Here is a 27,706-nt window from a genome sequence, read left to right as displayed (position 1 = left end):
TCTCTCTCTCTCTCTCTCTCTCTCTCTCTCTCTCTCTCTCTCTCTCTGTGTGTGTGTGTGTGTGTGTGTGTGCACGAAAGCTTTGCTTCTTGCCGAATCACTTTTCATACAACTTTTCCGTGACGAATTTTTTTTTTTGGCAAAATCGTTAAGAAGGCGACATATCGGCGCGCCATATTCCATTCGCATGTAGCATGTGAACGGATTTTGATGTTGATTTGGCGGCCTGGATAATCGTAGTCTCGTGTGTGCATGTTGTGATTGACTTTTTGAATTATTATTATTCAATCAAATGGCTTATTCGAGTGGATCCGATATATATTTACCAAGTTGTTGGTTATCACTGTTGGCTTGTCAAAGTCGACATTTTAATGCGAGATCTTTGAATTTGATTTACTTTTATGTGTGTTGTGATATTATCAATGGCTCTATTTTGTCATCGATATGCTACTCAATATATGGATGGCCAACGAAAAATACCGACTGACTTTCCAAAAAACATTTCACTTGATCCACTTAGACGAATCATTTTCGATAGTCCGTTGGGGGAGTGAGCGGCCCAACAATCTGCACACTAGCAATGTGAAATAAAAAAAATCAAGTTCGCTCCTAAGTCAGCCAAAAAATATGAAATATTTATGTTGCAATTTCCTGTTGCTAAAGCAGCTCAATTATTTAATTTTGTTGGCAAAACTGTTGTGAGCTTCCAAGTGACGGCGTATTCCCCATTCAAAAGTCGGAAATGTTTAGGTGAAATTGAAGTCAAAAGAATTGGGGATTATATGATATGTGATCCCTTCATTTATGGTTGTCATTTCATAAGACAAGATTCAAGCATTAAGACATAACTTCGTATTTCAATTTCGTTTCCGTCGCGCAAACCTTTGCAACGATTGGGATTGAACAATGAAGATGATACGTCTGAATACGGCTGAAATTTGTCGATGAATAAATGAATGCTTACACACGGTATACGGTTACCTGGATGCATGAAATCAACCATATACTTTTTAATCTTATCAGAAATTTAGTCAAGCCCCAGTCTATTTACACATTTAACGCGATAGGACAAGAGATTTACAGATGGTTTTAAAAAAAAAAATTTAGGCAAATTTAAAAATTCATCAGTCACATATACAGAGAATGCGTTGGGAAAAAGAAGAAGCGCGCGTGCAGAAGTGAGACCATAGAACCGGAACGAGAGCGACCCGCGTGAGAGGGAGAGAGGAAGAGAGGGAGAGAGGAAGAGTGTTTTGGTGCCCCAATGTGTGTGTATATCATCGGGGGTGTGCATTCCAATATTTTTATCTGTTTTTCTAAACCAGTTCTATTTATTTATTGCCCAAAATTTATATATGTTCTCGCTTGGCATATTTAGCTCGCTGAATTCTTTTGAATCAGAAAGAACTGCCAACGAAAAATTGTATCAATCTATATCTGCCAAAGAAAAATCAGATCGGAAGAAAAATTTGAACAGTAAACAGTACAAAATTGAGTGTACTAATTCAATAACAATTTAAAAGCAAAATCTAAGAAAAAAAATCAATACATTAAAATGGCCGCAGCTAAAATTACACAAGTGAGACAAAAATTAGAGTTTCAACAGCACAGACTTCTGAAACTTGTGCAATTACACGAAAGCTTAAAACAATTCATACGCACGAGTAATCAAACCCGGAGTAACTTAACAAATATGGTAAATCGATGGGACCAGATCCATGGCCACCGGCATAGAGATGTCAAATCATTCACAACAAAATCAATGCACGTTTTGGACGAATGCATCGAAGACATATCGCGTCTACACCATGGAATAAAACGAAAGCTTGACGAATGCAGAAGTCAAATGCAAATAGCATTGGATAAACTTAACACTTTGGAAGATTCGACGGCATCCACATATCCACCATCGTATTACACAACAGACGATGATTCCTCCGTTTTCGAATAGCTAAAATTTATTATTTTTTCGGAAAAGTAAATAAAATTGTAATTCAAATCTACAATCTGTTGTTTGTGCCATTCAAATTTGCTGCCATTCCAATTTATGCCCAGCAACGCGGGCTGGGCTCCGCTAGTATGTTTATAAAAGGAAACGAAGCTATGAACCGTGCACGCGGAAAATATGAAATCCTTGTTTTGACTGGCTGTATGTGTGTGTGTATCTCGAAAGTTATGGCAACAATAACATCGTCGATCCGGTAACCATTCAAATGTCAACGCAAATAACTTTTGACATCGAACCAAACAAACCACTCACCCACTTACACAATATGAATCTCTCGCAACATATCTGAAACGTGCAAAATGATGCCGAAAATACCAACGGTTCGGTATCGCTCATTAGAATGACAGTGATTTCATGTTTGAAGCAAAACTTAGAGTAGAGTAGAAAGGAAAAGGAAGAGAAAGTGGCAAAAGACGAAGAAAAAAAAGTGACATGAAGCTTAGTGAACTTGGCATCCACTTGTGCGTTCGCCCAAAATTAACTCAACGATACGGCACAATGGAACCCACGAAAACAACAACAACGATGGCAACGACGACGAAGGCGCACAAAAAAAGAACTAATTTAATGTGTGCAGAAAGAACAGAAAATTGCTTTTAATATATTGATGGCATTGCTCAGCCATTATTTATGATTAATTCAAATATTTTGGCTATCATAAAGTCAGCATCAGGTATATGTGTGTGTGCTTTACGGATCATATGGCTGTTGGCTGGCTGCGCACGTCCAAACACACAATGCGATGTGTAAACAAGCGAACGTAAACGCACGTATCTCACGGCTGAAGTGTGGGTGTATGTGATAATAAAACAAGCTACAACGAGGAGCAGAACACACACAGAGAAAGAGAGAGCAAACTATAGTTTTACATTTTCGATATGTTATTAATATGTTAATAACCAAAATATCGGAAAATTTCTAATAACTCAAACATAACATATTATTAGATTAATAAGATTCTACGATATTATTAACATTTTATCTTATTATTAATAAGATCGCCATTTTATTAAAATGTTAATAAGATCCATCTTATTATTAATAAGATAATATGTTAATAATATCGTAGAATCCATAGCAGCGAAGCCTTGTACGCAAGAGGCGCGTAGTGTTGTAAGTACCTAAGTATTGTTCGTACTTTGCCGCACTTTGCGATTGACGTTTCTAATAAACAATGACAATCAATGAATCAAGCAACAAGAGAGCAACAAGTTTATTTTTGAATATAATTCGAGTGGTTAGTTTAATGCAATTCAACGAACAAAACGATTTGTGTAAGAAAATATTTGCATTTTTTCGATTCCCGATAATTCATGTTCAATAAATAACAAATAATTTTCTGTTTATGTGTATGTTGTATGAATTAGTATAAATTTTGCTGTGGCAAGTCGTTAAAAGACAGTACAACTTCAATGTGTTGATGTGAATGTTGACTGAACTTCAGGAGTCAAATTTTCTTTTGCTTCATTTTTGTTTAAAAAATAAAATGGGAAACATCATAACAGACGAGAGCATTTTTCATTTTTTTTCATTACTTTCATAGACTGTTGTAATTTTTATTAAGTGGAATCAATACATTCAAGTGGCCGTTTACACGCAAACTGACATTTAAACAAATACCGTCACCGTTTGCCTGTACGCAATCAGTGGCACAAATTGTGCGATCGGTGGCACAAAATCGTGTGTTCGGAGGAACAGAGCGTCTTATACGTATGTTTGTAAACGAAATAAAATTGAGGTTATGATGAACAGATTGACTCCTGAAAAACAAGTCAAATTTACTCACGTATATCATTTTTTCGCCAATCTCTTTCTCAAATTCGATAATATGGATGATACATCCATATTATTCAGTTCATTTAATGTTTAAAAAATGAATGTCATTCGATTCCACTTCAAATTTAGTGAATAAATAATTTCACTGATTTCACTTTTTGAACCACAGACTTTGAAACATATAGAATTATATTCAAAATTTGTGAACAATTTTTACAGCAAAATAAATTTAATATATTCACAAATATTTTCACAGGTTTCCAATTTAAACACTGATTTTAAATAAGAGTAATAATAATTCAAACACTTGAACATTTATATAGACACAGCAACAAAATGAACGTTTGTGTCAGAAGTATTTTAGTCTACGAAAGGCGCGTAGTCATACTGGCGCCACAGAAAAATAACTACGCGCTTCATTGCTATGGTAGAATCTTATTAATCTAATAATATATTATGTTTGAGTTATTAACGCCCCGTTAATAATATGTTAATAATTAATATCTGTAAATCTATAGAGCAAACGCAAAAAAAGAGCAGAGAGTGAGGGAGAAAATAATACAAACATAACACATCTTTCAGGCAAAAGCCAAAGCAAGATATATGACTCAATATCTTCGGTGAACACAAATCTCTATCACATTCAAAGCAATACATCATTGTGTACGTCGTGCAGACGGTGAAATGCGTTTGCAACTTACAATAAATTGGTAATTATAATAGCATGAATGAATTATGGCAATTTGAGCGTGTATCCAAACAGAATATGTGTCATTTGCAAACAACGTATTCACTCATTCACCTAGATCGACATCGAAAACCTCTTATGGTTTTTCCTTTCACTTGGACCGTTCGATACGGAGAGAATAAAAAAAGAGTGGGTGCGATTGAGAATGAGTGAGGGTGACAATATCTTGGAAACGACATGAAAGTTATTAACGTAACAATGTCAAACCATACAACAAACACAGCAGTCGAAACACCAGCCGTGATGGGACGAGTCTGCATTTGGAAGCGATGTCAATATTCTGTTCCTGTATCACTGCCAATTGGCAGCCAATATTCTATTGATCGAAATTGTTGGCAAATGAAATGCTTAGACAAACCGCTTCGAAAACTTTTCACTTTATAAATGTGTATTCAATTTCAACGTGAAACTAGGCCGTCGTATATTTTTAGACAGAGAAAATTGACGATGGCACCCAAAATTCTGTTTAAAAACCGTTTACGGTATGGAAATTAATGGGCGCCATTTTGGGCTTCGTACACGGTTAAGCTTTTTTTTTGGTATTGAGTGAAAAATTGGAAAAAATGCTTCTTCTGTTTTCCAATGGAAATGATATATACGCCAAGCGATTGTAGCAGATAAAACAATAAGGTAATGGAAAACTGTCAGCTCAAAACGCTTTGTTTTTCCTATTCAACGATTGAATCAACAATACTCTTGTAATGACAGATATGTTTGTTTCTTCATCGCTGAAATCATGCCATTGTCATTTGTGAACGGAAATTTTATTTCCGAATTCATGTGGCTCACCAGCAGTATGAGTCGTTTGAGTTTCATGCTAAACACTGGCTTCATTTTCAAATTCATCAAAATCGATGCAGTTTTTTTAATTATATAAAGAGCCATTGCCTTTGTTAAATTTGATTTTAACAAGTAATAGCTTTGATCTCACGCAGCACGGAAAAATACTAAATGAAAGCATTTTGCTGCGAAACGAGTAGAAATGTGGTCAAGTCATTTACTAGTATATTGGAAATTCCGTTGCAAACCAGAATGTTGTTTATCTCTGGTTGCAATGCAAATACTCGCGCCACCACCACCATCATCGACATGCATTTTGAAATGTCGGAAATGGCCATTATTCTAATAGAGAAAATATATCTCAATATCTCTTTGAATTCATTGCATCAAAGAGAGTTTGAAACTGGAGTCGTTTCAATATACAGATAACCGCAGCCAACTCATTCCGATTGAAAAGGCACGAATCTACCCGTATCTCTAGCACAAACGCCTCTGAGTGTCACATTCTCGCTTTTGTGCTGCTGCTCTAAGAGTGGCATTCCAAAATGTTTGCACAAGCATCACCGATTCTATTATGCAAACTGGGACAAAGAAATATGGACAGAACATGTGTGCAGCAATGTCTTTTGCACGTGTAAATGTTTAACAGAATGCCATTAATAACTAGCAAATTGCAACTAAATTATCCATTGACATGCGATACGCATAAAATTTCGAAATGGGGTTTGCCATGCATGTTGTTATACAAGCATATAATCCACATACACACACACACACACTCACACACATACACAAAAAATACCATGACCACAATGCATTTCTCGCAAAATGGAAAGCAACAACAATGTTCAGTTCCTGCGTACAGATCTATTGTTGTGCTCTCTTTGGCCAAAATTGCATGCGCCAGCATATAGATGCATGGAAACACATACACACACTCACATATGGGCACACGCTTCAGTCCCATTAATCATATCTCTCTTGTAGAATATAAAATTGAAGAATTTGCTCGAAATGGGTAAGGAATAGTGGAACAGAATACCACAAAGCGTCTGTTCGATCGGGTGCAACCGTATGTTTTGACCACTCCATTGAATGCACCCCGAAATTTGAATTCAAATGGTAGAAAATCCAAACGCACACTTATTGTTAAAGACAACGAACATTCGAAATTGCAGTTTGACTTCAGTCATTTTTCACAAGAACCATGTTCGACGCAAAAAAATCATACCAATTTCGATTTGCAACACAGTAAAGCACAGCACAGCATCGCACATAGCAATTCGGTGTTTAGTTCGCACGAACGCAATTCAATTCGACTCAACTCAACTCCATCTCGTTCTAATGAAAAATCAAAAGCCATGAATTTCACTTTAGAGGCGGGGGCAATATGAGATCTTCTAGTGTAAACTCAATGCGTTTGTAATTTAAAATGATTTCATTCGTCGTTCTCTCGGAACAGTTAGTTTGGCATTCGTAAATGCTTTCAATAAAAAACAAGCCAGGCAGTCAGCAAGTAAGCACTTCTTGACTCAACATATTTGTAACAAGTTCAACCACACAACTACCGCATGAACACTGTTCAAAGGCCATTAATTTCCATATTTAAAACCTCCATCTCTTGTTGATTTATTTTCGGAATGGCCTTTCAAACAAGCATTAAAAATAACTAATACCCGCAAAACTAAAACTTGAAGTGTTGTTCAACGTTATTTTGAGCAATAAAATGACCCATTTTGTGGATCAATGGTTCTCAAAATGGCCGGAAAAAATAACAGTTTTTTTTTCTCAAAAACTCGTATGGCCAAGTCAATTTTGTGAACAGTTGATTAATGGATGTTGGACAGCCGATTTGTGCTCGTTTCAACACAAACGATTCAATTTCAGCATCATTCACGCTACAAAAGAGTCATTTGAATTTTTACAATTTATGCTGTCGAACACAGAGCTTTCGATCACAAAGGCGAATGAAAGATGTGAAGAAAAAGAGACAGATATAGAGAAATATAGAAGAATAGAGAGTAGCCACATCGAGGAAGATTCAGCCATCGAAATTAGAGTTTATTCATAGGTTTCTGTCTAGTCATTGTTTCTCTGTTGAGCTCATTTTTCGATTGATGTGGCAAATAAATGAACGGCAACATATACGCCACAAACAGTTCAAAATAAACATAAATTTGTCATTAGTCATGCCAAACGATTGGTGATGAATGAGATGCCTGTTCACTGGCTGGCAACGACAAACAAGCGAAATCAAAAAGAAGAAAGAAAAAACAGCAGCAGCACCACCACCATCACCAGTTTGATGACAAGATATATGGAGATAATGAGCCTGTGTGGCTGCAATGATTATGCAAATTTAGTTCGCTTGAGGTGAGAGCGAAAACTGCCTTTGACGAGATACACATTTACATGGTATAGTGGGGTGAGATAGCGAAAGAGAGAGGAAGACAAACACAGTGGCTTTATTATAGCTAACATTCAACGCCCGGCTGTGTATCGTACACGCTCCATAATCAGCGCTTAATTGTGGTGAAATTCTGCATGAAAAGACAGGCAATTGCGCTTTTGTTTTCATACCACACACACTCACACAGATACCCCCAAAAACGCAAGAAAGCCAAACACATTTGTACACGTGCTCAACTAAATTCGAATTCATCAGACTATATTTGTTCTTGCCGTATGCTTTTCGCAATTAGCTTCGTGATTTTGACCGATGTCATTCCGTTTTACGCAACAAAAGCCACATACACGACCGTGCAAAAGTTTGGAACCACTAGGTATTTTTCATACAAATTGACCATTTTTGGTGGACTCATTAAAATATTTCGGAAACACCTGCACTCTTGATATTTTGTGCATAGTTTCTACAACGTTTCAATAGTAAATCACAGAGGTTTCATCAAAAAATATTCACGTATTTAAAAAATATATCAATTTGAATTTGATCTGTTTTAATCTTCATACAAATTTGATCATTTTTCACACAGTACAAATTCAAATTGCTATATTTTTGAAATTCATGAATATTTTTTGATGAAACCTCTGTGATTTACTATTGAAACGTTGTAGAAACTATGCACAAAATATCAAGAGTGCAGGTGTTTCCGAAATATGTTAATGAGTCCACCAAAAATGGTCAATTTGTATGAAAAATAACTAGTGGTTCCAAACTTTTGCACGGCAGTGTATGTGTATGTTGGTATTGACATTGATGTTGGATGTTCTGGTGAAAGTTAATTAAAATTGACTTCGATTTTCGTTCCGATTGCAAAGCCTCGATATTTCTCATTGAAAGTAGTTAATGTACTATCAGTCGACGGACGGAACAGCAAATGAATTCCAATGTACATAACGTTTTACAGTGCTATGGATTTTCTGCAATCGTTTCGATTCAAATTCACATTTCATTGTAATTGGCCATTAGCAGTATGTGACGTATACTCTATCGCTGAATATAACAATGAATAAATAATGTTTCTTCGTAGAAATAAAAGCACTGTCAAAACACAGCAGAATGACACACGAAAGAGCAAGCAGGCGATTAAATTTATGAATCTCAAAACTTGCTCAATGGCATCAAATCATCAAAAAAAATAATGTGCGCCAAGACGCAGAGTGCGAGTGAATGTCACCGAAATTGCTCCGTACACACGCATACCCATAACTCATCTGGATGAGTACGTTTACGGGAAATCAGAAACATGCTCATCAAATGAATCTATAACAATAAAACTTCACATTTCAAAAGCAGTATACGACACCATACACGCACTCTCTCTGTCTCTCACGTATCGGTGTGTTTGGATGAGAAATTTTCAAATGCCGAAAATTGTCTGCTATGTGTGCGGTGTGCGCACTTGGTCTCTCTGTATGCTTTGAAAAGTTTGCCTTGATTACGTAACGTTTGGCAAAGTATTGTCCCTGTTGCCATGCATTGTCCATGTTTCATGTCGAGAACGAACAATGGAACGAACCATGCATAAAGCAAAGAAACAATAAACACACGAGAAAATGAAATGCGGTTCCGCATCGCAAAAAGGTTTGGCATCGTTGAGTATATATCATATACAGCGACAGAGTCATAATGCTACGTGCACATAATTATGAATCACTGGAGGCAAAGCCAGACGCATTTTGAGCCACCGAAGAGAGAGAGAGACACTCGGTGAGATTCAATCATAATTGAACGTGATTCATATTTCATGCAAAATAAAAAGAAAAACATTGAAATGACAATTCTCAATTTTCTGAATGACAATAAGTTGTTTTCTTTTAATTGTTGACGTTTCGAAGCAGCTCATTCTGCGCCGGCACAAATCCACATCGAACGAAAACCGCCAGCACGCAGGTGAACAACATGTCAAGTGAAATGATGGAAGTGTACAAAAAGTTCGCAGCAGCAAAATTTATTTAATTATAATTGTAAAATTTGGGAAAATTCACGCTTCTTCAGACTAGCCCATGTTGCCTCGAATGAGAATTTCAACTTTGCGATGCAAATGAGCGAGTGTCGAAATGAAATCTGCTTTGATTGCAGTTGATGTAATGAAATCAAACCAAAAGTGTATGAGTTGGTGTCTGTGCATGTGTGTGTTTGTTTCAGCATCGAAAACGGAGATATAATTGAATTGTTACATTCATCAATTTCAATCTGCATAGCATTACGAATTTCACTCGTCAGAGTTTTGTTCAGTACGACAGCATTTTTAGTTTGTTTCCCAAACGAAATTGACGTGCATCGAGAACACGGTTTTATACGGACTTAACGAGGAGTAATCCAGAGACACGGTCTGATCCGTCATAAATTTCAAAAGAAAAATCAGCTGGATGAGTGCGTGCGTGTGTTTACCTTTAGATAATCAACAAAATGATAAATTGAATTCGAACAACGGAAAATAGAATCATTATAAAAATGTCAAAAGCAACAATAAATGTCTATCAAGTCATTTCTTTTATTTAAGTTGTTCCCTTCATTTTGTTTCGATCGTTTTATTGTTGATCGTGACTTGCAAACTGTGGGTATTTATTTATTTTTTGCTGGATAAAAATGACAAAGTTTACAAAAGTGTATTGAGTGAAGTGGACACAAAACGCTCTATCCCTGTTTTCAAAGAAGAAAAAGAAAAACAACTCCAATTCAAGATGATAATGTGGAGCGTGAAGTAATTCAAGCTCAAAATCCCCACTATGATAGCCGCAATGGAAAAAATAGCATTATTTTTTGGATGAAGAGTCTACGCAATGATAAACGACACACTTGAACCAATGCATCCATGCAACAAGGCCGAATGATACGATAACATTTTGAAAAATGAAAATTGGTTTTAGCAAATCAAATAATGTTCTGGGTGCTCGAAACGTTATATGCTGATGATGTTGATAAAAAGTGAAGGGAAGAGAGAAGGAGATGCTTTCATACACATACACACCGACCACACAGAAGCCAAGTGTGCTCATTCATTTATCATTCAAATAACAGGTAGTAGAACAAATGAATTTTTATTCATGGCACCCCGGAATACGAAAGATGATCTACATTATCTTTTCTGCTTTTTGTCTCTCCGTCTCTGTGTCTATCTCTATCATTTGCTTTTTCTTGTCACCAATTTGCCGCTTGCCAATGAATATATACAGTGCACATCATTGCGAACGTATTCATACATCATTAATTTTTTGAAATGGCGCTTGGCAAATAAGGCATGAAACCGATGCGAAAAAATACGAAGGCGAACAAGAAGAAGGAAGAAATGAGAAAATTGATGGAAGGAAAAATAACGCTCACAACCATTCTCATCATTGTGTCCCAAAAATGGGGCCCCACGGCCAGAGAGAGAGAGAGAGAGAAACCGTATCGCTATCTACTTCATGGATCTGCCGTCGTAAGCGTAGCAACCACTATCATTCCATCCCGTAGTCAGGAATATTTATCGCATGCTGTGGCTCATTTTTTCGTGGTGACAAAACGTAAACAAGGTCAATGCAATGTTTCAAAGCAGAAAAAAATTAGACAGCGTGCAGAGTCGGAGCAATGATTCCTGATAAGTGAAATGACGCGCTAAAAAATGAGTCATGTGGCAAATAATTCAGTTTTCCGGCAAACACAACTCTATTATTACCTCATGGACACGGTGCCGTGCTTCTCTATCTAAGTCAAACGGAATTTGTATTATGAAACAATCGGATTTTAAAGCATGATTACATCGCCCATGGTGCTCACTTGGCATTCGATTCACCACTTCAAACCGTGATCCGATTAATCAATGCTTCGGCAAATGTATCTTACACCAGCATTTCACTCAATGCTTCCATTATATCTCCGGAATCCTACATTTGTTTCAGCCACGATTTGCAAAAATCAATTGCACGAATAAAAGCACATGCCCAATTTACACTCGAATTTACTTTTGCTCTCATTGAAGTAATGTGCGCTATTGTTTGAATGATTTTGAAGAAGTTTCACGTACTTGAGCATTGAGTGGGATTTCTCGGAATGTTGAGTTTTACTTACCTACAGATGATTTGCATATATCGTACAAAAACAAAGATTGGATTAAAATCCGTACAGACCATCCAGAAAAATGTTACTGTAAACATTTTTACACTTTGTTTGCATTTCTTACATTGTCAAACACACATGCGAAAAGGATTTTGTATTCATCCAACCGACTATCCAATGAGTGAGCTCTTGTTGCTGCTGCAGTGGAGTGAGTAATTTCCGTTTATGGTCGTCTTTTTTCAGAATTTCGAAAGCCAAATGCAAACTACTTTTTTGAACCACAGAGCCGTCCGCTTTGAATTCATATCTGTTGAAAGCTTGAAAATATGCCAAAGAAATGTATTTTGTTAATTAAAATTTAATATTGAAATGAAATTTGTGCATTCGATTCTATAACAACACGCTGCTGGATTTACTGAATGCATCAACTGATTTCGTTGGAAAATTCGGAATATAAAATATTTATTTAATTAAATGTAGTTATTCTTGCGAATGCATTTCTAAATGAAACGTACTATCTGTAAAACATAATCACGAGCATTTCAATTCGAGCTAATTAGGTAAAGACTTTCTGGAAAAAACATCTATTGCAATCCTCGAGATGAGAGATGCAGCGATAAGAATTGCATCCACTGGAGTAAAAAACAATCTTTCTCATCACTGAGGCATTCCTCAATGGTTTTTTCAACGTTGGCATGTGCTTTGACTACCTTCATCAGTTAAACTTCGTTTTTGTGCATTTATTCGTTCTTTTTTTTTAAATGTTTCAAAAATGTAATAACATAACAAGATGGGAGCCGCAACGGTAGCGGTAAGCACTTATTCAAATGAAATGAAAGATTATTTGGTTAGGTAACAAAGGAGCGATCATTTTTATTTGCTTTCTTTATGGAATGTAAATTTAATGAATACATAACTTAACGTTTGCCTACTACGCAAATGCCATTTTCTTTTTCCTCCAAAAGCATTTTCGCGGAGAAGAAAGAATTTTCCACTGCTTTTGATATGGCAACGTAATTGACTGTTTTTTTAAATGTTCGTTGAAATAGAAAAGGCATCAAAGCTTCGCTCAAGTGCAGAACATGTACTTTGTTACAGATTTTATTGGATGTAAAATTAAACGAGAACATTTTCGTTCGTAGCTCATTGAAATTTATACCTGCCACTTCTTCCTCTCCCTCTCCCTCTTTCTCTCTACAGCTAGCTCGTAAACGAATCCATTTATCATGCAAAGATTCTTATTTAATAAACCTTTTTCGTTTCGTTCCATCGATATGCCATGTAACAAAAATAATTTCAGTGTTTCTCTTTTCTGTGTAGCATTCGATTCACGTCGATTCGGTCAATTTATTTTCAAACTGACAGAAATCGATATTGATTCGAGTTGATAAGCAAGCATCTAAATTCAATTTCAAATCGGATATGCCGTTTGAAGAAATAAATGGAAAAAGAAAATGCTGCAAGAGAACGAGAGTAAAAAAAGAGAGACCAAGATACATCACTTGAGTGTCAACGAGTGTTTGGCGTTGGCAATGAAAATACCAATCTGGTTATCTGTGATATGCCAACCAAAGAGGCCAACCAATGGGGCAAATTCCGATGGGACCAACCAAAATGGAGAATGAAAGAGAGAAGAGCATCTAGTGTAAGCAGAGAAAAAACGCGCGTGCACACACACAAACATCGAAAATTCAATTTTGCTAATATTTAAAGCCATCGCATCGTTCATTCAATTTGAAATGTCATAAGATTCATGAACGAGAATCACAACTACTCCCTTCTGCCGCACTTCTTCACCACACGGAAGTAAAATCCAATCAAACCGCATTGAATTAACAAGTGAAACGGGGAAACGATATGCCTACATCCCATCGATAATATCCATAAAAAAGGCGGCTATGCGGTGAAATGATATGAGTATAAATGGTTGAGTGGCGGTGACACTGTGCGATGTGTTTTATTTCCACTGTGTGTGTGCGCGCGCGCATGCTAGGTGCAATTCTCAAATGAATATATGACGGTAAAGTTTATGCTTGGTTGCGTCGTTTTCTTTTCGATTTTCGCCATTCAAAGTTGTTGTTTTTTCGTTCGCTTCACTTTTTTTTCTCCTCTTCTACCAACATCGACTTTTCATTCTGTCTGAAGAATTTGTACAATGAGCTTTTCATTCAGTATGGGTTCAATACGACTCGAATTGTATTGGCACTTGGTTTCGGCTTTCTCATTTTTCAACATCGTGCAAACAAAAAGCGCACCAACACACCCGCAACACAGATAGAAAGAGTGAAAAAAAAAACCTCGAATCATAAAGTGAGTGCGGTTCCATAGACATTCTCGTGTGCTGTTTTTTTTTGTTTTCTTTGTGTACGTAGACAAAAAAATATGTAATATCAATTTCATTGTCATTCTTTGCATGTGCGCAAGCTTTCGTCTGATCGTTCCTTCTACCCCAAAAACGAACTCACAAAATGGAAGCGAACGGAGCGATTGCACGAAGAAGAAAACGCAAAAAACACCGCTTCCCACATCACGAATAATAGCACTACTAGCAGCAAATCAACAACAGGAAAAGTATGAGAATATTAAAAAAAAAACGTGAAGCAGAGGAAGACGGGAAGAAATATGAAAGAATATGTTCGGAAACTTTGTAAGCAACCGAAAACGAACGAGAGCACACACAAAAAAATAAACTTGAAGAAATATATTTTTTTTCATGTACTCTGCACACAAACACGTATATTTGCGGAATGAACATTGTTGTTGTTGTTTCTGTGTTCGTTTGCCGACGGTGGCATTTGATGATTCGAAATGGATGTGTGTGTGTGTGTGTGTTTGTGAATCATTGAGTTATGCGAGCTTTGTCCGTGCCTGCAGATACCCACAATCTCCTTTTGCTTATAAATTCAATGTTTGGCGAATGTGGTTCCACATATTATGAAACGCGCCAGCATGGTGATGATGATGATGACTGTGAGGTAAAATAGTTTCCCGGATACACAACACACACACATCGTATGCATGAGAAGCAGAACAGCATAAAAAATTACACATAATAAATTATCTGCAAAGAACATTTTTTCTTACTTAAACATCCCTTTTTTGCCATTGCATCCAAGCGGAATGTTTTTCTTCTCCTTTCTTTACTTCTTTTGTACACACACACATTTGTTCGGAAAAATCAACTCGGAATTCCATTTTTGTATTTTTCTGTTGCCAATGCAACGCTTGTTTCGAGCACGATGTGATCATCGACACAAGGCAAAGAGGAGAGAGAGAAAACAACAACAAAAAAGTCCAAAAGCATACAGCAAAAACTCAAGAGAGTTTGCTTAACGCAACGATTCTGTTGGCTGCTGTGAGCGTAAAATTTTACGCTTCGTTTTATTACAATCAACCTAATGGCATTGCCTCGGCATCGATTCGATGAATCAGCATTACGTGTCTGGTGTTCGTCACTCACCAATTTTCGTTCGGGATATTGATTGGATATCTCAGCATACACACATTCATACTCACATCCTGGATCTCTACCTCCCTACCTCCCTGCCACTCGACTACATTCTAACTTTCGATTCAATTTGATGCGAAACGAGAGAGAGAGAAAAAAGAGGAAGCCAAAAATCCATTCGTCGGCGGTATAATATTCATATTATTTTTGCTTAATTATGATTTTGATTAGAAAAGTTTTGTTCCGTCAATTTTAAAACTTCGCTCACGCTGTTTTCGATCCGATGATGGAGAAAAATGAAATGGAATCGAACACACACATACACACAAAAAAAGAACGTAGAATAGAATATAGGAGATAAACTTTGAACTGAAACGTTGAAACTTAAATGAGTGATATCCCACACTCAGCTCCTTGAATTTAGTTGCGCAAAAAACTTTTAATATCATTTTACTTGGTGGATTGTCAGCAAAATTGAAATGAAGTGTGCTGCCGGCTGCCGTAAATGCAAAGATTGACGGTGAAATATGGTGTGACGCAGAGCAAGCCAAGACGAAGAAAGAAAGAAACGAACTTTGACATATTTTTTTTTTATTGGATATGCGTTATACAATATAACGAACCGAACATATTATACGCGTGTTAAAAGACATTTTATGATAAGATATTCGTGGAAATTTGCACAGAACCAGCACACCACAAATGTGTGCCATTTTGAAAAATGGAACGAAAGAGATATGATAGAATTTATATTCGCCAGCCGCAGGCATATCATACCCATATAATTGTTTCTATCTTTTTCTTCCTTGTTCATGACTCAACATCTTCTGTAACAGACTTTCGCGTACATTTCGCGAAATCAGTTACATCTATCAAAAAGCTGCGCTCGAATAATATGGAAATCAACGAATAAAAAAAATAAACGGGCACGTTTCACGTAATAACACGGAAAAATGCAAAAATGCAAGGAAAAAAAAATTAAATCCACACGTCACAAACACACAACCACACACACACACACGCGCACCGTGCCAAGACAATTTGGTTCTGTGGGGAGAAAACGTTTTTAATTTCACTTCCAATGGAATTTCAATAAAAATGCCTCGATATTGCCGAGTGTGTTTATGCTCTTGATCCAAATTAATAATGCGAAATGCGTGTATATTTTCACACAACACTCAAACTGTTATTTCCACGTTTCGTTCAACAGCACATTCAGATGGGGCGCTTATGTGCCAAGTGGAAAAGTTTACCAAATAGAATGCCATGTTCTGCAATTGCAAAGCATGATATCGAAACCGAAAAACTGATACCCACACGAATATTGATGAATTAAATCAAGGTGTTGAAGTCTCATGGCATTTTGTTTATCAAACATGACACAAACACACCCCATATCTTCGTGTGAACGCTATAATTGGTGCAAAATATATCGATTAACTTCGGTTAAAAATAGTATCGATCGAAGTGTTAAGCGAATCATGCTTGAATGCCCCCGATTAATAGACACTTTCAGGATTCAGACCAACTTTTCCATTCTATTCGTTATGGATCGATCAATATTAAATAAGGTGCAATACACTGCTGTTCCACTTTTAGACACGATATAACCCAATTGATTACTCAAGAGAATTAAACAATGAACAAAATCAACGAAGACTATGTGAATCTTGAGTAATATACGAGCTACGATGAGCCAAACGAAATAGACGAACAAGTCAGAATTGAATAATGTAAACGCACACCCACACACATAGCGACAAAAGATGTTAAAAGTCCATTTTGAAGGCAATATAGCAATTTATCTGATATTTACCATCCAGACAGACGTCAGCATATTCGACAAATGCGAAAATGATTTGTAAATGGCATATTTATGGGGTGATAAAAGGGCGCAATGCAATGCAAGATACAAAATATGAGAAGTGAATGGACGAAAAGTCACAAACATATTTATTTCACCGTTTGTTGTGATGCATATTTGATTCGTTCCATTCGTATTGTTTTTTAAATGGCCTTCGTTTACAATTCATTTATATGGAACGATCAACAACACAAACACCATGGCCATAGAAATGAAGCAACATTAAGAAATAAAATGTGTCTTTCTGTGGGCACATTTTGCTGGTCTCACAAAAATTTCATATTTATTTAGTGTGAAAATGGTCATTTATATTTCTGATGCGATGGTAAAATCCTCCATCGGTTGTCTTAGCGACTATGTACTCCTCTTTCTCTCTATATATCCGAATAGAAACACAACGCACATAAAATCGTCTTATAATCAACGTTCAACAAAATTCACTTATCAAACAAAATCAGTAGGCGTCGTTAAGTGCTGAGTCTCCAGCACAGTATAATGCATGCGGGGTTGAATTATGTTGTGCGGCAAATATTCCAAAATCCATTTCATCGAGGTTAATCTCAGACATAGAGCAACATAAAAATGCCATCACTTTATGCAAACATATATATCAAATCGTATGCAAATGTCGAGTATCGCGTGTAAAAGGCTGCGAAAAATAGATGGAATGGTACATAGCATGTTATAAAAAATGGCCAAATCCGATTAAAGTAATTTACTGCAGAATTTGAATAATTCTCCGTTTCCTGTTGCGTAAACCAAAATCTATGGTCGAAATAGTTGCAATTTCTCAAGCTGGAAAAGCAGTTGGGGGAGAAGAGAGAGAGGGAGAGTCGTGTTTTTGCAAAATATATATATTCAAATATTGTTATTGCCTGTGAGAACCAAAACTCAAAACCATTTGTGAAATGCCAGCCATTTTTACTGGAATCAAATGAGGGAGAGGGAATAAAACACCGTAGTGTATCAAATCCATGTGGCAAAATGGTCGAGAGGTATTTTCCAGCAAAACGATGACGACGGCGCAACACATTTTCCAAATATTTATTTAAATAGTTGATTATGCGAGCTGAAGAAAATGGCATTTTTGCATTGTAATAGCTTAATAACCGGAGCGTGCGTTACTCTCATTTCATTTATATACTGATAAATTAATTGATGTGAATTAATTAACTTTCGCTTTGTTTATTCAGATTGTTTTCGGTCGTTATTTGATTTATTGTTGACATTAGCATAACATTAACATGATTTAATGTGAATGCCCTTTTTTATAATATGCGAAATGTAGTAATATATAAATAAACAATTTATAAGAAAGGCGCGCGCACCACTATGAACCGAACTCGAACTCGTTGTCGTCGTTGTCGAAGAAGGTAGGGAGTATTTGATAGAGAGACTGACATCGGGAGCGAAAAACCAAATATGTTTTCCAATTTAAATGCTGAGTGACATTTTTGCTTCGTTTCGTTCGCCAGCAGCCAATGTCACGGCAGAGTTTAATGTGAGCAATGTGATTGCAGCTGAATCGAGTGCTCGATGGAAACGAGATACTTGACTCGGTTATTTTTTATGATTTAATGGAAATTTCTCCTTTATCGCTGTTTCTTCAAGGTAACAGTAAACAGGGGCATTATGGCAAGTGCCTCCAAAGATGAAGATTGTCATTACATCGAAAGCACAAAGAGATGGGTGTGTGTGTGTGGAAGAGTAAGCAGTGCAAAACCATAAAATGAGGTCCATAAACAATCCACTTCGTTAGATTCTCGCGTGATTTTCTGCATGTTTTCATTTAAAAAAAAACTTGATTTTTATCGTCGTACCACATTCTTGCAGCTGAATTCAAACGAAAATCTCCTTTTAATAGATGCTATTTCTGTCAATTTATCTACTAGTCAAATGTATCTCTCTCTCTCTCTCTGAGTTTTATACTCACGATTACACTCTCTGGCTAAAGCTTTCAGATGTGTTGCGTCTCATTTCGCCCTAGCATTATCATTTTGCCCGGTTTCACGAAAAATCGCATTGCAAACGAAGAGTGTCACCTGCGCTTGCTTTTAAAACGTGCGTGTGCTTGTCTTTGTATAAATTACATAAATATGTATCAACATTTTTTCTTTCCTCTTTCCACTTTCTCTCTATCGCACTCACGCTTACACTCTGTCTCGCTCCGTTTCATTGATGTTTTGTAGCTAGAATGATATATCTTACGCAAACACATACACAAAGCATCGCCGCTACGCATTACTGTCGGACGGAAAAATCGACATGACAGCATTTTATAAGTTTACAAAAAGTGTATACATGACACACGAAAATGAGCCTCTTCATTCGCGCTCGCTTTATTACAATAATACGTGGATTTTTCAGCAAAGTGTAAACAGTATAAACAGGGCCTAATGCATAATGCGAATTGCGGCGTGATGAATAATAATAACCATAATCATTTTTGATAGCTATTTTGGTCGTATTTTGAACTCAAGCGATAGGCATACCTCTCTAGAATACGATGTGGGAGTTGAACGAAGGGCAAAAGGGCCAAAAAAAAATACATACTTAGCACACGATGTCATCCCATAATTTCATGGGCATCGGTGCCAAAGCAATGCGCGCCTTACATCAAATCACTGGCAGTCGCATATATTTTTTTCGCCAAATATAATCAGGAAATCGCGCAAAGGTTATATCCATATAATTGAGATTAATCTCCTTGGCACTGTGAAAACAAAACGAAGAATTTTACCCTCTATCTCTCTTAAGACAACCGAATAAATGGTTGGGCTGTTGAAATTATGCGCTGAGTACCGAATTTAACGTTTGTATTAAAATGCTTGTAATAGAGGCCATAATTTTTCGGGTGTAGCACAGAATCGACACGTGCACCAACAACACACATATTGTTTGCCATTAGCTTAAATATTTACTTTTACACGACATAGTGATATCAATTCCCTCATACGAGTCGCAGTGCTTAACCCAGAGAAAGGGAGAGATACAGAGTTAGAAGGAAAGGAAAATGTGGAGATTTTGTTCGTTGCTCGCATTAAAACATACATATTTTCAAATTAAATTTTTAAGAAAGCCCATTCACGTGAAACTCTTTGCGGAAAACGATCGCAGTCAACGTTCGTTTTTTTCTATCTTTCAGCAGAATGTGTGTGTGTGTGTGTGCTGTATATCTTCAAGGAAAACACAAGGTTGCTACAACAGCGATATACCACAGGCGATCCTGGTGGCACCGATTGTAATGTGTTGAAAAATACATTGTTTTTACACAGGATTTTACTATCGGTGCCACAAGGTGTCGCTAGTGGTAATACTCTTGCAGCAACGGTGTGAAGGAAAACATCATCATGCGCTATAGTCAATGTTTTTCTTATTGCTATTTTTCGTGTATCGTATCGTCCTGAATAAAAACGGGCCTAAATATGTATAACATGCAAATGTGAATATCAAAAAAATATTCAGCGTAATTTCTTCGCCTTTAAGAAATTCCTTTTTTGCGAAAGAAAGAAAGTAAACGAAATGTTTGTACACGATTTGCCATGAGCCAACTGAGGGACTGCAGCTAATATTTGTTTTCTGGAACATCCATGCCGACGCACACGGATCTCTTCTTTATGTATCGCCTTGTAATTCCAGTTCATCGACAGCATTTGATGATGCCGTGAAATCCATTGCTGAACACACTTCTAAAATCGACCGTGCTCATTCATATATCGTAGTTACGTCGATGCCAAAAAAATGTATTTTATATGAAAAGTTTTCTAAACACCTCCGAGCACGGCACCTTTTTTTAAAGTACACACATCCCAAATGAATTGGAACGCTATTAGAAATCTTTTTTCTTCGTATCCAAAAAGGTCATTTCCACAAATCTTGTGTCACTTGTCATATTATTTATGACCTTTTCCTTAGAAATGTCGATGTATCTATTGAGAAAACCTTTCAATGGTTTTTAGCAAGAATTCCTGAATTGAAATATTCATGGAAAATTCATGAATTTCCGTATTCGAACAATGAATACGTAGCGATTCGCTACTAGCGAAAAAAAGTAATTGAAAATACTTTCCATTCACTTTTCGCCCATAACCTTGCCAATGAAGATGAAGCTAATTAGTCAGGTTCAAATTTACGCCTGAGATACGATGCGTTAAATTGAAAATGGTAACATACGTGCGGGCCCGCAGACTACTGCACACACATGTCACTTTTTTGTATTGAGCATCACCTCAAATAGGGGCAGACCACAAAGGTTCTGCTTGAAAGAGCGTAGCAAAACTTGCGAGAAATAATTTGTTATTCCTGGAAGATGAAAGGTAGACCGTATTGATTGGTTACTAGCAACATGGAAAGAAACGTTTTTCTCTTCGTTTTCTTTTCACGCGTAGAAAAAGAGGTTTCCATATGAATTTGTATAGTCGGTATTGTTCGTTGAACAACACACGGTGACGTCGAGAGTGTGTCGCTTTATCACATGAATATGAAGTGGAAGCTCATCATTTTGCAAAGAATAAAATGCGCATCTCAACAGGCAGTGAAATGAAGAATGAATAAAAGAAGGAAAAAAGTATAAATGGGTGAGCTTTACGAATTTGTTGACCTTTTTACATTGTCAATGAAAAATTTTACACGCTTTCGGCAATAAAATGAGTGAATTCCGTTTCCGCTGGATATTGTATGTGTATGCTTTATTCTGATCTCAGCTCTTCATTGATCCCCTTTTCTGACGAGAAAGAGGGAAAAAAAACGTCGATTCTCATGTAAAAAAAAAGTTCCCAAAGACTTATATACCATATCATGAGTACAAACACTATCAAATCGAGTATAAAAAAGCATCTACAACATCCATTTAGAAATTGAGTGGCAACGAAAGAACAAATGACTTTGAAACAATAACACTGGAAAAATTGCTTGTTATTTTCTCTCCCTTGCGCTCATCCGTTTGTCTGTCTCTGTCCCTCCCTTGGCCCAGTTTTCAGCTTTGTTGTCTATTTACATTTTTTTCCCCAAGAAACTTTGTATTGTTTCCATAAATGGAGAATGAAAGCGGACGAGTGACTGTATGATGAATATATAGTGCATTGAGGGTGGCATACAATCAATGTTGAGGAAAGCTGTTTAAATTGCTCTTCATCGACAAGAACCGAATAGAGCGGAATCGTTTTCGTTTCAGCCATTGTTTCCAATTATAGTCGTATCATGGCAAAAAGTTGAAAAGAAATCAAACGACCTGTAATGCAAACGGGAAAATTATAACTTGATATACTATGGCATACATCCCCATTTCGATCGATGTCATTGAATTCTGGATTAAAATCAAAACCATCCATCGTTATGGGCTTTTGAAAACCGCATTTCTTGAAATCCGATAAAAAAATTTTTTAAGACGATTCGACTAAAACTTGAGAGTCGAGTGGCGGTTGCTGGAGTGTCCGGATGCTTTCCACCATCATATGGCTCCATGCAAAGCATCAAGACGCCATAAAAACACATGATGTGTGTGTATATAGTGGATGAGCGGTACATTACATCACGTTGCCTATCACCCCATCGTCTATTGTTCGACTGTCAAGAATTTGAATGGGACTGTCTTCGCATTTCACCAATTATTCGCTTTGACATAATTCAAGTCATATTAAAAGTTTTCTTCGTTCAAAACGATTGTTCGCATGTTCATTTTCATTTTTATTGCTTCGTTGCATACCAAAAGACGAAAAAACACACATATATTCACGATATGTTCAAGTTTTACTTTTCTGCTGCTGTTGCTGCCGCTGTTTTTCACTGTGTTGTGTGTAATTTTGCAAATGCGTAAAAATCGTAAACATCTTCCATCATGTAGTCAACTTTTTCAAAAGGTTCCAAGGTCGTTGTGAGACTCTCTCGGTTTACTGTATTCGCTCTCTATCGACATTCAATTCCAAATTCTTTCCAACCCCTTTCTTCACAGTCGAACTTCCCGAAATGAAAACATTCAACTATTCTTTGCACGAAAGGGCACCGAAACATCTATTTTTACATTCAAGACTATGAATTGTGTGATGGAAGTGATTCAAGCTATGAAATGAGGCGGTTTGTTAAATAAATCATTACCGAAAGGACCGCGCAATCGAAAAAGCGTTCTTCTTAGAATTTTCTATAGAAATAAGTGGATTTCTGGCAAAGAACACTGATTCAGAGATTCGTAACACACTATTCCAACTCGAATGTAAAAATGAAAATGTGTCAGTGCCGAAGCGATGTTTACTTTTTCGCATGGATCGTCACATTTCATGTTTGCTTCAACTGAATTCCGCATCTCAATACCAACAGATAATCTTTTATCTTGTTGCTGGTCATTTTTTTGCTTTGCTTCGGCTTCATCTACGCCTCAACACAAGCTTTCTTGTATTGTTACATTTTCTGAGTTATTTTTTTTCTCTGTATATAAGTGTCATTTGTTTTCAAACTAGAAGCAATAAATCACCGTTGCTAAGCCACCACAAGGGAAAAAATATATTTCCTTGAACATTCACCCGAAACTTGGGGAAAAAACAGAACCGATGTTAAAAAAAACGTTCGGACCTCTTTGGTGCTAAGAAATGATATCTATAAAGCTCTATTTGCCATTCGCTACATTTCTTACACACTGAATATGCGTACATTTGTCTCCCTATTTTATGTGAAAAGCCACCAAAATGAAACATTTTAAACAAAGCGCACTTGTTTTGTGTGTGTGTTTTGTATTCATATTTCAAATGGTTTTCATTGTGTGCGCTGCGTTCTCTCTTATACTTTGTTTGCCATTGAAAATGGAAAATTTCCCCCATTTTCAACCATTTTTTTTTTCATATGTTGATTTATAAAGCGAAAGAAGATCAAACAGGAAGCTGTCATATTTCACAGCCATGCGTTGCAGACAAAACATCAAGTTCACATGTACTCGTGCAAGCAAAACCAAAAACAACAACGTTCAAACGAGTTGAAAGCATGATAAAATTGCCATCTGGCCAAGCAAGAGTGAAAATTGCAATGATGACGCTCCAAGCGAATGTCGTTCATGGTTTTGATACAGAGGCATGTGTGTGTACTATGCTCTGCTAGAGATTTCTAGTTGCGATTTGAATTACTTGATTGACAGCTGAGGATTGGCTTCATTCCACAATGTGTACAACAGTGTATGCATGGCAGAGTGGCAGTAGCTTGAGCATATTCCACCTTCCCTCCAAAACGGACACACAAAATTGAATGTGTTTTGCTAGTGAGAGCGTGCGAATGCGATAAGTTTGTTTGGTCACTGGCCTAACATAAATTTTCCATTGCTTTAGGTTACAGGCAACAACAGATGTCAGATATGGTTGTTCCCGTTGTTGCCACCAAAAGATACTCCAACCATTGATATGATAGATGTGAATGAACTTTGAGTGGTGCAATGTAGCATCACTTCAGTTACAGTACACACACACAGTAGCATTGCCATCGTTTGAAACGAACGATTGAAGCATTTGTATCCGTTCGAAGAGTTCATTGAATCGCAAACGAATAAAAAAAGAAAAAAAATAACACAGAACAGAAACATATTCTTATCTCATCAGTGATAGCAAGTCAAATTCATCCGTTGTCGCAGCGAAAAACTTCGTCTTCCCATCTCTATCAAAATAATATTTATCGATATACACATTCTTTGTGTCAACAGTATGGAAATATTGTAAACATCGTACCGAAAACAGGATGGCATTTCCTATTCGACTCTGGCTATTCGCCTGTTCAATTGCTCGACATATCTTTTTTGCTGCTGATGGTGCCATACTGATGTTTACCATACGAAAAAAGAAAGAAACCAGAAATTCCACGCACAGCAAAAAATTGGTTTATCGACTCAGTGACTAGAGCGAACGAGTGAACGAGCGAGGAAAATATCAAGAAATAAAAATTTCGATTTAAAGTTTTTTTTTGTTTCTATTGTTATGTCTTTCCATTTTAGATTATTGTATTTTTCCAAGTTGTTCTGCACTGCTTCGGTTCCATTGTGCAATTGCTTGACTGCCATTTTCATATTGCTCTTCGTTTTTTTGTTGTTGAATGGAATTTTATTATTTTGATTTGATTTCTTATTACAATTTTATTTTCGAGTATATAATCATATTTTGCTTTATTCGAAAATTCAAAATTGTTCCACCACCACCGCCACAACGCCGCTTCAGTCGCCATCATTGTTGCCATTGCAGTACACTCTCCCCGGAAAATATTCGTTTGTACTATTTTTGCTTTCGATATCTGACTGTTTCCATTTTGTGTTCATAAAATAACCTTCATCATAATTCGATTTGATGATTTGATTGAATGAACGAACGAACAAACAAACGAGCGGACGAACGGTGGCAAAAGCGAATGTGGAAAAAGTGGTTTGAAGAATGCAACTCTATCACATTTTCCGCTAAATATAAGCCAACATACAAAAACATGAAAAAGTATCATTTGGAAAGCATTGTTGGCACATATCTAATAGGTTTTTCGGTGAATTGGAACAAAACAAGAGCAAATAAACGACCTGATAAAAAGGAATCGATAATACGAATGTATTCGAGTGGGGAAGAGAGAGAGAAAACGAAAAACACATACACACACAGTTAATCGTATTTTTAGCACATCTGAACTATTTCAGTCACTCAAATTATCACAGTTAAATGCGATTTTTAAATTCGGTTTTCCACTTCGAAATAAAAATCGAACAAAATGCGGCTTCTGATACTGGTACACCAAGTTACAAATGCAAAATACGAAGTTGCAACATGGGGAAAAAAAATGACAAGCACATTTTGCAATCACTTTATTCGTTTTGTTTAATCTGATCCGGGATGATTGTGAAGCTTCTTTTTTCCCATATTCTTTTCCCATATGGGTGAACTGAACTGTGATGGAACAATTTGAAAAAAGAGACGATAGACGAGAAAAAAAAAGAACTGGAACGAATATCATAAACAAAAGTTCAAATGAGCAGTGTTTTTGTCGCTCAAAAAATTGTGCACATGCAGCAACATTGGAACCGGGAGGCCCCAGATATTGGTATATAGTGTGAAAGCGACATCGTGTTGGCATTGCTCAGTGCTCATTGAACGTCCATCAGACACGATTTTTGATGCACTAAATCTGTCGGCTATGGTTTTTGAATGGTGACTCCTCATTGTCACACATATTTATTGATACTTTGCTCAGGCATTCGTGCACATAATGTCAGTGGAATGTGTCATTGAGTGCGTTAGACGAGGGTCAGAAGGACGAATGGCACACAAGAGAGAGAGAGATAGAGAGAGAGTGATAGAGAGAAAAAAAAATCGATACGAAATAGCATTGAACAATTTTAAATGGTGAATGTTGCATATATGCGAAGCACACATATCAAGAGAGTGAGAGAGTGCCAAGTCGCAAGCATCAAATTTGATGGTGTTGAAATTTATGATATGAAAAACAATGGCAGTCGTTGAATTTCATCACAATTTCCGATGGTATGATAATGCAAAGAAGCGAATAGATTGCTCGGTTAAATCGGGAATTTACGATGTGGATTGGATTCAGTACGCGCCATATGTTTCGATTGCAGTGCCAAACGAAGAATAGTATGGATGATAGAGTAGGCGACGGGGAAGGGGAGGTGGAAAGAAGAAGAAATAGAACGGTTTAGGTGCATAAATATGTATATCTGGCCAAATTTTATCTAATCCAAAGCATATAAAGTGCGAAAAACGATTGGACCTTTTGATTCGATAACCAATAACCATATTTCAGACTGTCAAATTGGATATTGAAACGATAGTTTCGTTTCGGCCACCAATCAAAGAAGCTCGTAATCCGTAATTTTGAGATACAATCACTATACCATACACTTTATTCGCGCTATGCTCGTGTGGTTATTTTTGTGTATGTGTATGTTGTACAATGCATATCCATGTGTGCAAAACATAGAAAACCCAATTAAATTAAAATATCTTTCATTTACCTCCGTATAATGTAATTTATTCATTCATTTCGTCTGTGTTTTGCTCATTTGCAGGCGATTCTGCAGCAGCAAAAACGATCATCAGATAAACTGAACACATGCGCGCAACGAGATGGCCCGCCATCGAGACAGTAGGCAGCCTGGAGATAGTGTGGATTTTCCAATGGCACTAAAATAGTAACCATCATCCAGTGATATTTGGTAAGGAAACTTTACCATTCGTATATTCCAGTACACAGACCATCCGTGCGGGATGGGCGCTTGAGTGCGTGTGTACCATGTTAGGTGTGAATTGATGAAAAACAGTATTTCATTCGAATATTTGTTTGATTATGCAACAGCCGTTCCGATCAAAACCAAATTAAATCACAATCACGTACGAAAGCATCGTTGTTAATCCAATGCACACACAACTGAAATGGGAATTTGTCGAATCGCTCTTATTCCACATTCCACACCAAAATACCTAATAGTTTCACTTGAATACTGCTCAACTTTTCAATTGCATTCTCGTTTCTTGCAAATTTCAATGCTGGCCCCATCACACCATGCAAATACATTGTTTTTGGATTTTTGGCTTCAGTTTTTTTATTTCATCTCATGG

The 27,706-nt window shown here is 36.8% G+C and overlaps 1 protein-coding gene across 5 annotated transcripts in view; it reads left to right on the top strand.

The window, feature by feature from the left end:
• Positions 1 to 27,706, top strand: part of LOC129565847 (neuroligin-4, Y-linked) — a 167,106-nt gene that overhangs the window by 15,611 nt on the left and 123,789 nt on the right. For 4 of the 5 annotated variants that reach the window (XR_008687667.1, XR_008687666.1, XM_055441128.1 and 1 more), the window contains one exon: positions 27,157 to 27,303. The exons of the other annotated variant lie outside the window; for it this stretch is intronic. The gene's annotated coding sequence lies outside the window, so the exon portion shown is untranslated. The remainder of the gene's footprint in view (positions 1 to 27,156; positions 27,304 to 27,706) is intronic. 5 annotated transcript variants of the gene reach the window in all.

The sequence above is a fragment of the Sitodiplosis mosellana genome, unplaced genomic scaffold, assembly GCF_009176505.1.
Source record: "Sitodiplosis mosellana isolate CC-2019 unplaced genomic scaffold, AAFC_SMos_1.0 Smas_scaffold_1, whole genome shotgun sequence".
Classification (NCBI taxonomy): Eukaryota; Metazoa; Arthropoda; class Insecta; order Diptera; family Cecidomyiidae; genus Sitodiplosis; species Sitodiplosis mosellana.
This window is presented reverse-complemented; position numbering and strand designations above follow the sequence as displayed.